Raw genomic sequence first — 12,813 nt, 5'->3', positions numbered from 1 at the left:
GTTTAGCATGTAAACCAGGGTCCTCAATCTGGGTCGGGAACCCCCAGCGGGTCACGAGCGTTATTATATGCGGAGTGCACGAGCTGTCAGCTTATCCACCCCAAAACTCCGCTTGCCTTAGCCATTTATAAGTCCTTGCTTACATTAAAAACACTTTTTAAATATTTATAAAGCGGGCGGTATCGCACGTTAGCCGTTTCTGTGTGAAAGGATCATCAATACAAAAGTCTGGAACCACTGATGCAAACAATGATGCTACCGGTACAAAATGCGAGTCATGCAGGGACATGCTTACTTGCCCCAGAACTTCCTAAACTCATCTTGAGTTACTTTTGTTAGGAATAAGAGGGTCTTCACCCAACAAGAGAAAGTCTATTTAAACCCCTGCGGAAAACCCCTACGCATTTGTCTTCAGATGGCTAAATAAAGCTTCTCCAGCCCCCTCCGAGATACCTGAAAGAAACTGCGAACATAAAGGACAGTGACTGCAAGATGTGATAGATGCTCGGACCCAGCCAAAGGAGAGTTAGTCTGTAAAAGCGAGCATTCTGAAACTGGTGAGGATCTTATCTGCTATTCAGTTTGATTAGGCATAATTTGCACCATGCTTATTATTTGCTGTGACTACTTTGTCTGTCCGTACGACTTGGAACCACTTAAAAATCTACTTCGTGGTTTAATCAAAAATCACTTTTACGTCATTAATTCTCAGAAATTAAATACCTGGGGAGAAACAACTGTGCCGCTCTCTCTGAATCAGTGTGACAGATATAGAGGGCGAACAATTTATGAGTTTACCCTGTATAAGCTTTATACAGGGTAAAACGGATTTATTTGGGTTTAGACCCCATTGGGAGTTGGGCATCTGAGTGTTAAAGACAGGAACACTTCTGTTAGCTGCTTTCTGGTAAACCTGCAGCTTTGGGGCAAGTAATTCAGACCCTGGGTCTGTGCTGGAGCAGACAGGAGCGTCTGGCTCAGCAAGACAGGGTGCTGGAGTTCTGAGCTGCCAGGGAAATCAGGGATACATCAGGTGGCAGCTCTCAAGAGAGTTTCCGTGATCCAACCTGTTGTAGCATTTTCACCCAAGAACCTCAGAAAATGCTACAGAATTGCCAAATAACTCTGAACTACCTGACATTTGGTTTCCTCCGATCCGTTGTCTGCCCGGATGTCTTTCCTAAGGCTGCATTTTGATAGGTTTGCATCTGCTTTTAAAGCATGTGGCCTAGTTACTGTAATGCTGAAACATTACAAACAAATCCAAATAGCTGTGGAATATAGTACAGATCCTCAAGTGCCGTACAGCAAAGAATTTACCCTCACAATCCCTGTGGGAGGCAGGAATCATTTCAGTGGAGACCCACCAGCATGAAATTTGAGGTACCATAGTGAAGCATCAAGCCTTGGACTACAGGAAGGGAAAGAAAGTCTGCCCTGTTCCATTTCCAAATACTCCTTGCAGCTACTATTCTGCATGCATCATAAATCATTAAACAGCTGGCACTCTGCTATCTCATCCTGAACTAATCACTGTTTGAGCGTAACTTGAGAAATGGCAGAGAATGGAAAGCAGGAAGCTAAAAATGGGGAACAGAATATACTCAACTAACCTTGTTAGCCTGCTCTTCCTAGCCATTAGTGCAGACTCAGAGGAACCATTTGCTGGGCTTCAAAACTGAATTTGTGATCTAATTCTGCTGCTACTAACTTTTTTTTTTTTGGGTGCAGTGCTAGAGGATGATCTCATTGGTGGCTCCTTATAAAACTGAATTCCCTGCATTAGCAGCAATTAATCTGCAGTTTGTGGCAGGACTTCTGTTTCATGTATCACAACCAGGATCTTTGTGCTGTGCAGAAAAATATTTACATTTCTTTTTGCAGTGGATTATTTTCAAGTTTTTGATAGTCTAGATTATTATAAATGAATGAGAGAGAGTTTACTCAGAGCAATCTGCCATAAATTCTGATGTGTAAATGCATTTGCCATATTGATACTAGAGCAGTTAGTAAGTCTACCTAGACAACACAATTCCCTTTCCAATCTGGCTGCACTAAGGTAACATGGGTAGCGTACACAAAACCCCCTTAGTCAACATACATCCATTGGGCCAGATGTTTCTCACAAAGGCAGAAATACAAGGGCCACAAATGGATGATTTGAGGATTCATAGCGAGTTAGTGCAACGGACCACACCAAGGTATGGATTCTATTTCACATTCCATGTGAGACATCTGCCTTCTTGGCCAATACACTGGGTACGGAACTAGGGACTTCCAGAACTAAAAGCACGAGCTGCTACAGAACAAAGCTGGGGCTGTAACAACTCATATCCTCAGTTATCCCTTTCTGCCAAACACACACATTCATCAGAGGGTTACACACACCTAGTTCTTCCCTCTTTGTGTTGCAAGCACTCCACACGCAGGCCTCCCATTGACTGCCGTGGGAGTTGCACTAGCAGGATTGGACCCACCTGAACAAATCTAAAGTCTGCAGGCAGATATTCTACAAATTGACTATCATTTCTATGGCAGTAGCATCTGGAGGATCCGACTGCAATCAGGAGCCCACTATGTGAGGTGCTGTAATCACAAAAATAAGACATTGCTCCTGCCCCAAACAGGTCACAATCTAAATAGACAAGACAGACAGATGGGGAGAAATGAGCATAATATTTCTATTAAGTGGGGAAACTGAGGCACTGAGATTAAATGACTCACCTAAGATCACACAAGAAGTGAACCTAGATTTTCCAAGTCTCGATCCCGTGCCTTAACCCCAAGACCATCCTGCCTCGTCTCCTACTTTCCAGTCTGCTGACCAACATAAACCCATTCAGCCTATTTCTATGGCTTCAAACCCTAAGGAACATTTGCTTAACACTGGAACAGTATTTCCATTCACTGTTGCGGTGATCAGGTGATTTATGGTGTAATTATCTGCATGCCTTTATTTCATCACCTCTGTAATTTTTTCTACCTTTCAGTGATATTTCTCCCTCCCCTACTCTTCCCCCCCACCCCTGATCTTGCTCAGAAGGAATCAGTTTTTGTATTTTTTTTTACAAAAATTATAAAAGTGAGATAAATATCAAAGCCCCCTCTTATCTGCAAAACAACCTGATCCTCAACACATTTTTGAAAGGCTGTGGGTGAAACAACCAGGGCTGGCGCTTCCATTTAGGCAACCTAGGTGGTCGCCTAGGGCGCCAGGATTTGGGAGGGCGGCAGACTGCTCCAGTGGACCTCCTGCAGGTGTGCCTGCAGAGGGTCCACTGGTCCCATGGCTCCGGTGGGCCATTTGCAGGCATGCCTGTGGCAGGTCCACCAGAGCCGCGGGACCAACGGGCCCTCCGCAGGCACGCCTGCAGGAGGTCCACCGGAGCCGTGGGACCAGCAAGCCGGCCCTGCACCTAGGGCGCCAAAAACCCTGGCGCCGCTCCTGGCAACAACTGCAGTTAGCAGAGAGGAATAATTTTCTCCACTGTAGGAAGGACAAGGTGGGATTTGTTGGCCTGTGTGTTACACAAGAGGTCAGACAAATGTCCCTTCAGGCCTTAAGGATCTACAAGCCTCTCACTAAATAGATGAGAATTTTCCAGAACTGCAAACAGATTCTTTTCTTCAAAGCAATTCAAAAGAAAGTGCTTTTTGATTATTCTTTTTGCAGCATCCTAAATACACAAATAGAAGTATCAGAAAGGTATTGATTTTAGTCTACACTGCTTTGTAAACCCAGTCTGTGGAACCTGGGCTTGTGGACTTGGTGTTTCCAAGCCTGCGCTTGAGTGTCCACACTGCATTGAAAACCTGGGTTTACAATTGCAGGACCCGAGTCTCACAGCAGTGCTAATGCATCCACAATGCACTAGACAGACTTGACTAGGATGTCAGCTTCAGCTGCATCCACACTGCAAAAATAACAGGGCATGGACCAGAGTCAGAGCAAGATCTGAGTGCTGACTATCCTCTTGCAGGGACCTAGGTCCCAAGTGCTTGCTGACCCAAATCAAGCTGATTTGTGTGTGGATGGAAGGCAGGTTTGGGTGAAACCTGAGTCAGAGCCTGGGGTTAGACTGCAGTTTAACCATACCCTAAGGAGTCAAAGGGATTGAATTAGAAATGACAAGGAGAACTTGAAGAAAAAAAAAAGGAGGTTTTAGGCTCAATACCCAAAACAAAATAGCCAGAGAATGTTTGATTGTGGAACAGTTTCACTAATGGAAGTGGAGGAAGCATTATTATTTGGGACTGTTACAGCTGTATTGGACAAAGCTCTGGAGAAAACACTGTAGAGAACAGCTGTCCAGCAGCCTCATGGATGGATTAGAGGGACCTGAGCTGCAGGCAGCTATGTAACTGAAAAAGGATGCCTGGGTGTTTTCTGGCTACTGCCTCTTAGATACAGGAGGAATTTCCCTGCCATTTTGTGAAGCAGTTCAGATGCAGAATGCTGCAAACTGAATCACTGTATGCATCTTTTATATATGGAATAGGTTCCCTAGGGAGGTGGTGGAATCTCCTTCCATAGAGGTTTTTAAAGTCAGGCCTGACAAAGCCCTGGCTGGAATGATTTAGTTGGGGATTGATCCTGCTTTGAGCAGGGGTTGGACTAGATGACCTCCTGAGATCCGTTCCAACCCTGATTTTACTTACACACACACACTCTCTCTCTCTCTCATATAGAAGTTTTACATTTGTTCTTTGTATTTTGGTTTCCTTAACCTGAAGTCAAGTTATAGTAACTAGACTAGGTGCTACAGGACTATGTGAAAAAGACACTAACCTATCCCACCTCTCATTCCCGTGAGTCAGAAAATATACTATAAAATCTAGAAATCTTGCGACCCAGCAAAAATCAGTTGTTTTATTTCATGAGTCAGGAACCTTCACTTTGGTTTAGCATCACCCAGATGTGACTCAAAGGACAATAAAATAGCACTAGAATAGAATAGGGACAGGATCCTGTTTTATGGACATTGCTAATGATTTCCTAGCATCCTGCTTCTGCATAGAGAGATTTACTGTAGCAGTTAAGCCTTCTACCACACTTCCTTACAACCACTTTGTAAGGTTAATTTCACAATGTATTTAACATCCTGGTAATCATTAACACAAGCATCAGATCTGTCTGATCTAGAGACAGGATTTCTCTTCCTAACATTAATAAACCTTAGCCAGAGACAAAAGCAAAGAGCTAGTATTGTGTCACATCTGATAATTACAAACCTTTTAAGATTTCATTTTCAGGACTGGATCCCACCCTACCGTTAGTTTATTTTCCAGCAATTTTACCCACATGTTAATCTCTTGAGCCTACCAGATTAGGTGGCCGTTTATATCCACAAATCTTGCCGAGTCACATTGGCTTCATTTGCACATTCTCTTTTACATTTTAATTTGAAGTTTGTTTCAGGAAGCGAGGTTGTGGTCGCAGGCTGGGAATTGCAAGAGAGCCTAAGGGAATTCCATGCTGAAATCCCATAGGATACAGGCTTCATCAAAAGTTCCAGCCTCAGTAAGGAACTGTCTAGCCAGTGAGTCAACAGTGAATGAGTACTCCAGCATGGCATTGTGATTTGGTGCGCTACTGAAATTGCATTCTTCTGAGCAGCAGGGAACCTAGTGGATAAAGTACTGAGCTACGACTCAGGAGACCCAAGTGCCATTCCCAGCTTTGCCACTTGGCCAAGTAACTTCACTGCTCCATACCTCAGTTTCCCCAACAGTAGAACATAAATCTTTGGTAAAGCATTTTTGGATTTATAGATTCATAGACTCTAGGACTGGAAGGGACCTTGAGAGGTCATCGAGTCCAGTCCCCTGCCCTCATGGCAGGACCAAATACTGTCTAGACCATCCCTGATAGACATTTATCTAACCTACTCTTAAATATCTCCAGAGATGGAGATTCCACAACCTCCCTAGGCAATTTATTCCAGTGTTTAACCACCCTGACAGTTAGGAACTTTTTCCTAATGTCCAACCTAAATCTCCCTTGCTGCAGTTTAAGCCCATTGCTTCTTGTTCTATCATTAGAGGCTAAGGTGAACAAGTTTTCTCCCTCCTCCTGATGACACCCTTTTAGATACCTGAAAACTGCTATCATGTCCCCTCTCAGTCTTCTCTTTTCCAAACTAAATAAAGCCAATTCTTTCAGCCTTCCTTCATAGGTCATGTTCTCAAGACCTTTAATCATTCTTGTTGCTCTTCTCTGGACCCTCTCCAATTTCTCCACATCTTTCTTGAAATGCGGTGCCCAGAACTGGACACAATACTCCAGTTGAGGCCTAACCAGCGCAGAGTAGAGCGGAAGAATGACTTCTCGTGTCTTGTTTACAACACACCTGTTAATGCATCCCAGAATCACGTTTGCTTTTTTTGCAACAGTATCACACTGTTGACTCATATTTAGCTTGTGGTCCACTATGACCCCTAGATCTCTTTCTGCCATACTCCTTCCTAGACAGTCTCTTCCCATTCTGTATGTGCGAAACTGATTGTTCCTTCCTAAGTGGAGCACTTTGCATTTGTCTTTATTGAACTTCATCCGGTTTACCTCAGACCATTTCTCCAATTTGTCCAGATCATTTTGAATTATGACCCTGTCCTTCAAAGCAGTTGCAATCCCTCCCAGTTTGGTATCATCTGCAAACTTAATAAGCGTACTTTCTATGCCAATGTCTAAGTCATTGAAGAAGATATTGAACAGAGCCAGTCCCAAAACAGACCCCTGCAGAATCTCACTTGTTATACCTTTCCAGCAGGATTGGGAACCATTAACAACTACTCTCTGAGTATGGTCATCCAGCCAGTTATGCACCCACCTTATGGCAGCCCCATCTAAATTGTATTTGCCTAGTTTATCATGCAAGACCATATAAAATGCCTTACTAAAGTCTAGGTATACCACATCCACCGCTTCTCCCTTATCCATCAACTGATAAAAAGCGTTATGTAAATCCTCAGCATCATTACTGAAAGAGACCAAAAACAAAAGGTCCCCAGACCCACTCATTTGGTCAAGATTCCATAGCACCCTTTATAAAAAGCATCACGCTCTTAACCCCTCTTGCCCTCACCAAATCCCTCTTTCATCCTGCCCACCTAGAATTGAGGACAGGTCAGTGATTCAGAGAGATCTGGATCGCTTGGTAAACCAGGTGCACAGCAAACAATGGGTGTTTGAATATGGCTAAATGTAAACTCATACAGCTAAGAACAAAGAACATAGGTGTGCTTTCAGGATGGGGAACTATCCTGGGAAGTGTTGACTCTGAAATTGAGCTCCCAGAATGACACTGCAGCCAGAAGAGCCAATGAGATCCTGGGATGCATAAAGAGGGGAATCTCAAGTAGGAGCAGAGAGGTTATTTCACCTATGTATTTTACACTGGTGTGACTGCTGCTGGAATACTGTGTCCAGTTCCGGTGCCCACAATTCATGAAGGATCTTGATATATTACAGAGGGTTCAGAGAAGAGCCACAACAAGGATTAGAAAACATCTGTTAGGAGAGACTCAAAGAGCTCTGTTTATTTAACGTAACAAAGAGAAGGTTAAGGGGTGACTTGATCACAGTCTATAAGCACCTGCATTGAGAACGAATATTTCATAACGGGCTCTTCAGTCTGGCAGAGGAAGGTCTAACGCAATCCAATGGCTGGAAGTTGAAGCTAGACAAATTCAGGCTGGAACTAAGGTGTAAATTTTTAACAGGGACGGTAATTAACCATCAGAACAAGTTCCCAAGGGTCGTGGTGGATTCTCCACCACTGATAATATTTAAATCAAGATGGGATGTTGTTCTAAGAGATCTGCTGTAGAAATGGTTTGGGGGAAAGTCTCTGGCCTGTGTTATACAGCACATCTGACTAGCTGATCACAGTGGTCCCTTCTGCCGTGGAATCTAGGACTTCCCCATGCAGTTTGCACTGGTGGTTTGTATTCTTGACTTCTCGTCCTCAGTTGTTGCATAGCATTGCTGTGCATCACTGAATAGCCACTCTATTCCACCCCAGAGCCAGCTGCATGCAGTAGAAGGTACCGGGCCCTGGAAATATCCCCTTGAACACAGCTCAAGCCCTGCTCTGGCACATACATACAGCTCCCTACAGCCATGCACAGCCCTATTGACTTCAGTAGGGTTCTGCCAAGCATAGGTCCGCCTGCATGGAGCACATGAGATGGTTGGCTTTGGGTAGATGGGGGTGTCAATGATACATCTGTCTATGGGAGCCACATCAGTCATGCCCACCCCTGGCATGCAAGAGGATTGTACTATTTCTGATGCAACAGTCACACTAGCTAATATTTCACAGGCAAGTGGTATGAGGAGTGGAGGCTGAGGAGAGTAGAGACAGAAGGAGAACACCTCTGATCTTACCCTTCTAGCAAGAGACTAATAAATGAGCATACCTGTATTTCACCAGCTGTTTGGTAGGCTTCTCTGCATTAGGTAACCACTCTTCTTTGCATATGGGTTTTCTAGCCAAATTTCTATAGACACAGACTATTCAGTGTTACAGCTCACTCACCAGCCAAGCTAGATCCTTCTCTTCCCCAGGAGTTAAGCTCAGCTCCTTGACTACATGATTACTGCAGACAGCCCTGGCCTGAGCAAAACTGCAGCTGATCCTAATCAGGTTGCTAATCCCAGCTGCCGATGTTGCTCAGCCTCCCAAGTCATTACGTCATGGCTACTGCACAGCACCCAGCAGCATGTTAGCCGAGGGCATTTCCCCCACTGCTTCCAAAGTCTCCCAACTATCTTCCTAGGTTGCCCCCTGCTCCCACTAAAACATTTAATCAAATCCACTTCAGTGCTCACAGTTTTGTTGATATGCAGAAAGGGTTTTAACCCATGATTGTTTTAAGTACAGGTCAGTAATAATTAGAATTTTATATCCCAGCCATAAAATAAATCACCAGCCAATTCAGTTATTTTCTCCACTCCCACTGTATCCATTCCAGGTAGCAAATGCTCTACTAACATTAGAAGCTTTAGGTCTAGATCCTCAAAGTTATTTAGGCACCTAACTCCCCTTGGAATTAATGGGGATTAGATATCTAAATATTCTTGAGAATCTGACCCCTAGATTTTGAACCTACAAACCCTTAAGCCCATAGGTAACTTTAATCATGTAAATAACCCTCATGCATGCCACTGGAGAGCAAAGTTATATGCATGCTTAAGGGTTGCAGAATCAGAGCCATAGGCATCTGCATGGTGAGCTGGCATTTATCCATGAATCACAGAATATCAGGGCTGGAAGGGACCTCAGGAGGGCATCTAGTCCAACCCCCTGCTCAGAGCAGAACTAATCCCCAGACAGATTTTTTGCCCCAGATCCCTAAAGGACTGAACTCACAACCATGGGTTTAAGCAGGCCAATGCTCAAACCACTGAAGTTATCCCTGCTCCTGCCCAAAAGAGCTCCTTAGAAATTATAGTACTGTAACAAGAAAGACCTTTCCTGACAAAACCAGCCCCACCTCGTAATACTGGGAGTAGTAGCAGGACTTTTCATCGCTCCTTGAGATCTCAAGGGATTCAGGCAACTGTAGCGATATCTCTGGGGGACCATGTTTTCACTCCCAGTGGAGAACAGCTGTAAAAAAACCTGGTCCTCTCCCCAGCGCTGCATCAACACTGAGAATTTTACAGAAATCTTCAACTAACGCAAGCCACAGTTAGGAGCATGAGCACAGACAGGGCTTGGGCAATTTTACTCCACCAGGTGGTGGGGCAGCACCTGTGCTATAGTGGTGGCGGAGAAATTTCCTCAACTCCTCTGAGGCAGATTCTCTCCCACCCTGTACCTGGTGCAGCCATTCACCCCTGTGCAATGCGGATTGAAAACATTACCAGTCTGATTAGGTCTAGGAGCAACTCTAGACAAACCTGAAGCTTAGGAGTCCTTCTGGCCAGCTCACAGGAAGAGAGACCCTTCCAAACATAGTGTTTCACTGCTAAACTAGCTGATGATGGGGTAGATCGTCAGCTGATATGAGGGTATGGCTACACTTGAAATTTCAAAGCGCTGCCGCGGCAGTGCTTTGAAGTGCGAGTGTGGTCGCAGCGCCAGCGCTGGTAGAGAGTTCTCCCAGTGCTGCACGTACTCCACATCCTCTACGGGTGCCGCTTGCAGCGCTGGGAGCTGCGCTGGGAGCCTGAGTGCGAAACTTGCAGCGCTGTAAAGCGCCAGTGTAGCCATGGCTTTTTCAACAGTGCTCCATTGACTTTACCTGAGGATCTGCCCAATGACTTCATTGGAAGGGAATTAGCAGAGTGGAATATGAGTGAAATGAAAACACAGCGGAATGAAAGAACCAGAGACTCAAAGTCAGACTCCCCATTGGGAATTAGGCATCAAAGTATCTTTGAGGATCTGGGCCAAAGTCCATTGAAATGCCCTGAAGCATCATGGGACATCACTATAAAGTAGCATTTCACTATGCCCAAGTTATAAGCGGGCTCTGCTGTATTCCTAAAAAGTCACTGGATGTCAGGAGCCGAATTACTTTTGTGCATGTGGGCCTGTGTGTTTTAAAACATCCGCAAAGCTTTGTTTTTCAGCTCTCATACGAATTACCTTCTTGAGAAGAGCTGGTTTGCAGGGAGCCTTTGTGCAATTTCCCCCCTCCTTTATTTGTCCAGGATTTGTATACACATGATGTTCTCTTTAAGGGTTTTCAACTCTGCAACTTTCCAAAGTGGATATGGGGGAAACCTGACTGACTGACAGCATGTTTGCAGGCTTTACCAACAGGCAGTTAAATGACAAAACCAAAGCATTGAGATCTGACAAGTGCTGCTAGAAATGCAAAGGGGTAGGGCTTCCCCTGGGGCCCAACAGCTTTAGGTACCCAATTCCTATTGACTTTCAGTGTGTGCCTAACTCCGCTGGTCTCCTTTGAAAATCCCAGACTTCATTATTAGTTATTAAATACTAATATTAGTGTAGTGCCATCTAATTTAAATCAAATGCTTACCTATCACTTTAAAACAAACAGCTGATCTTATCCATATGAACACATCTAGCACATGGTAGCGCTTATAATCTCGATAGCAATGTTTGAATAACACAATGTAGGCAACTTTCGTTAACACAGAAGCTTTTTTTAACTCACCGCTCTGGCCTTCCTTGTTATTAGGGTAAACAGAACATAAGAATGGCCATACTGGGTCAGACCAAAGGTCCATCCAGCTCAGTATCCTGTCTACCAACTGTGGCCAATGCCAGGTGCCCCAGAGGGAGTGAACCTAACAGGTAACGATCAAGTGATCTCTCTCCTGCCATCCATCTCCATCCTCAGACAAACAGAGGCTAGGGACACCATTCCTTACCTCTCCTGGCTAATAGCCATTAATGGACTTAACCTCTATGAATTTATCTAGTTCTCTTTTAAATCCTGTTATAGACCTAGCCTTCACAGCTTCCTCAGGGAAGGAGTTCCACAGGATCACTGTGTGCTGTGTGAAGAAGAACTTCCTTTTATGTGTTTTAAACCTGCTGCCTATTAATTTCATTTGGTGGCCCCTAGTTCTTATATTAGGGGAACAAGTAAATAACTTTTCCTTATTCACTTTCTCCACCCTACTCATGATTTTATATACCTCTATCATATCCCCCCTTAGTCTCCTCCTTTCCAAGCTGAAAAGTCCTAGCCTCTTTCATCTCTCCTCATATGGGACCCGTTCCAAACCCCTAATAGCAACTTTCTATAGCATTACCCACTGCTGACTGCCTAGAGCTATCAATACCAACCCATATAAAGGGTAGAAATCATATAGTTTTTAATAGAAATGGTTTGGTAATTGAGGCATTTAATCCAATAAAACAGAGTATGACCTAATTAACTAGAAAATGCCGCATCCTTTTTATTGAGTTCCACAGGAAACAATAAATACCCCCAAAGATAACTGCTACTGGAAATTGTTAATTTAACTGATTACTGGGAGATGATTCAATTGATCAGACTGGACAACGAACTGTAAAGAGCATTAACTCTTAAGAAAGGCCCTGAATACACCTAGCAAGCTGCTTCACTCACTAAGATATCCATATGACTTTTTTTCCATGTTCCGATTATATTAGCAATAACCTCCTGGGGATTAACGAGCCCAGTGCCATGACTATTATTGTAAGTAAACTCTCCATGGAAGGGCTTTTTTATTCATGTAGCCTGTGTTTTTAATGTAATACAGTTAATAGTCACTTATACTAATAAAGAGGTCAAGGAAAGGCTATTACCGTTATTCATACCCAGGACACGTCTAGACAAAGAGTTTGTGTGACCAGCAGCGGTAAATGATGGAGTAGATTTTATGGGGAGAGGAATATGGTGGGATCAGATACACTGAAATTCCACTCACGGTGCCTCACAGTGCAAGGCCCAAGCCCTTGTAATGTGTCGACAATGTATAAAGTGCCATTGTAGCAACAGGCAAACTTCCACCGAGAGTCCTTTTCACCTGACGATCTCAAAGCGCTTTCCCAAGATGGGCAAAACAATAACGAAATCAGGATTCCCACTTCTACAAGTAGGGGAAATGACACACAAAATGGGCCTTTGAGCAGTCTTGGAAGAAGAGCTGACAGCGAAGAGCCAACGGTGTCAAATTTAACAGAGGGCCTGTGCCCTTGGCTTTGTATCCTGAGACACGGCGCTGAGACTTAGGGTTCTAAGTAATACTCGGCCTGAGGGAATAGAAGCCAGGTCTTCTGAGTTGCAGTGCAGTGCTCTATCTCCTAGGCCCCACTGCCCCCCAAATAGCACTGGGACCATTGTCACCAGCTGAGGATC

This window comes from Chelonoidis abingdonii, chromosome 2 (assembly GCF_003597395.2).
Source record: "Chelonoidis abingdonii isolate Lonesome George chromosome 2, CheloAbing_2.0, whole genome shotgun sequence".
NCBI lineage: Eukaryota > Metazoa > Chordata > Testudines > Testudinidae > Chelonoidis > Chelonoidis abingdonii.
This window is presented reverse-complemented; position numbering follows the sequence as displayed.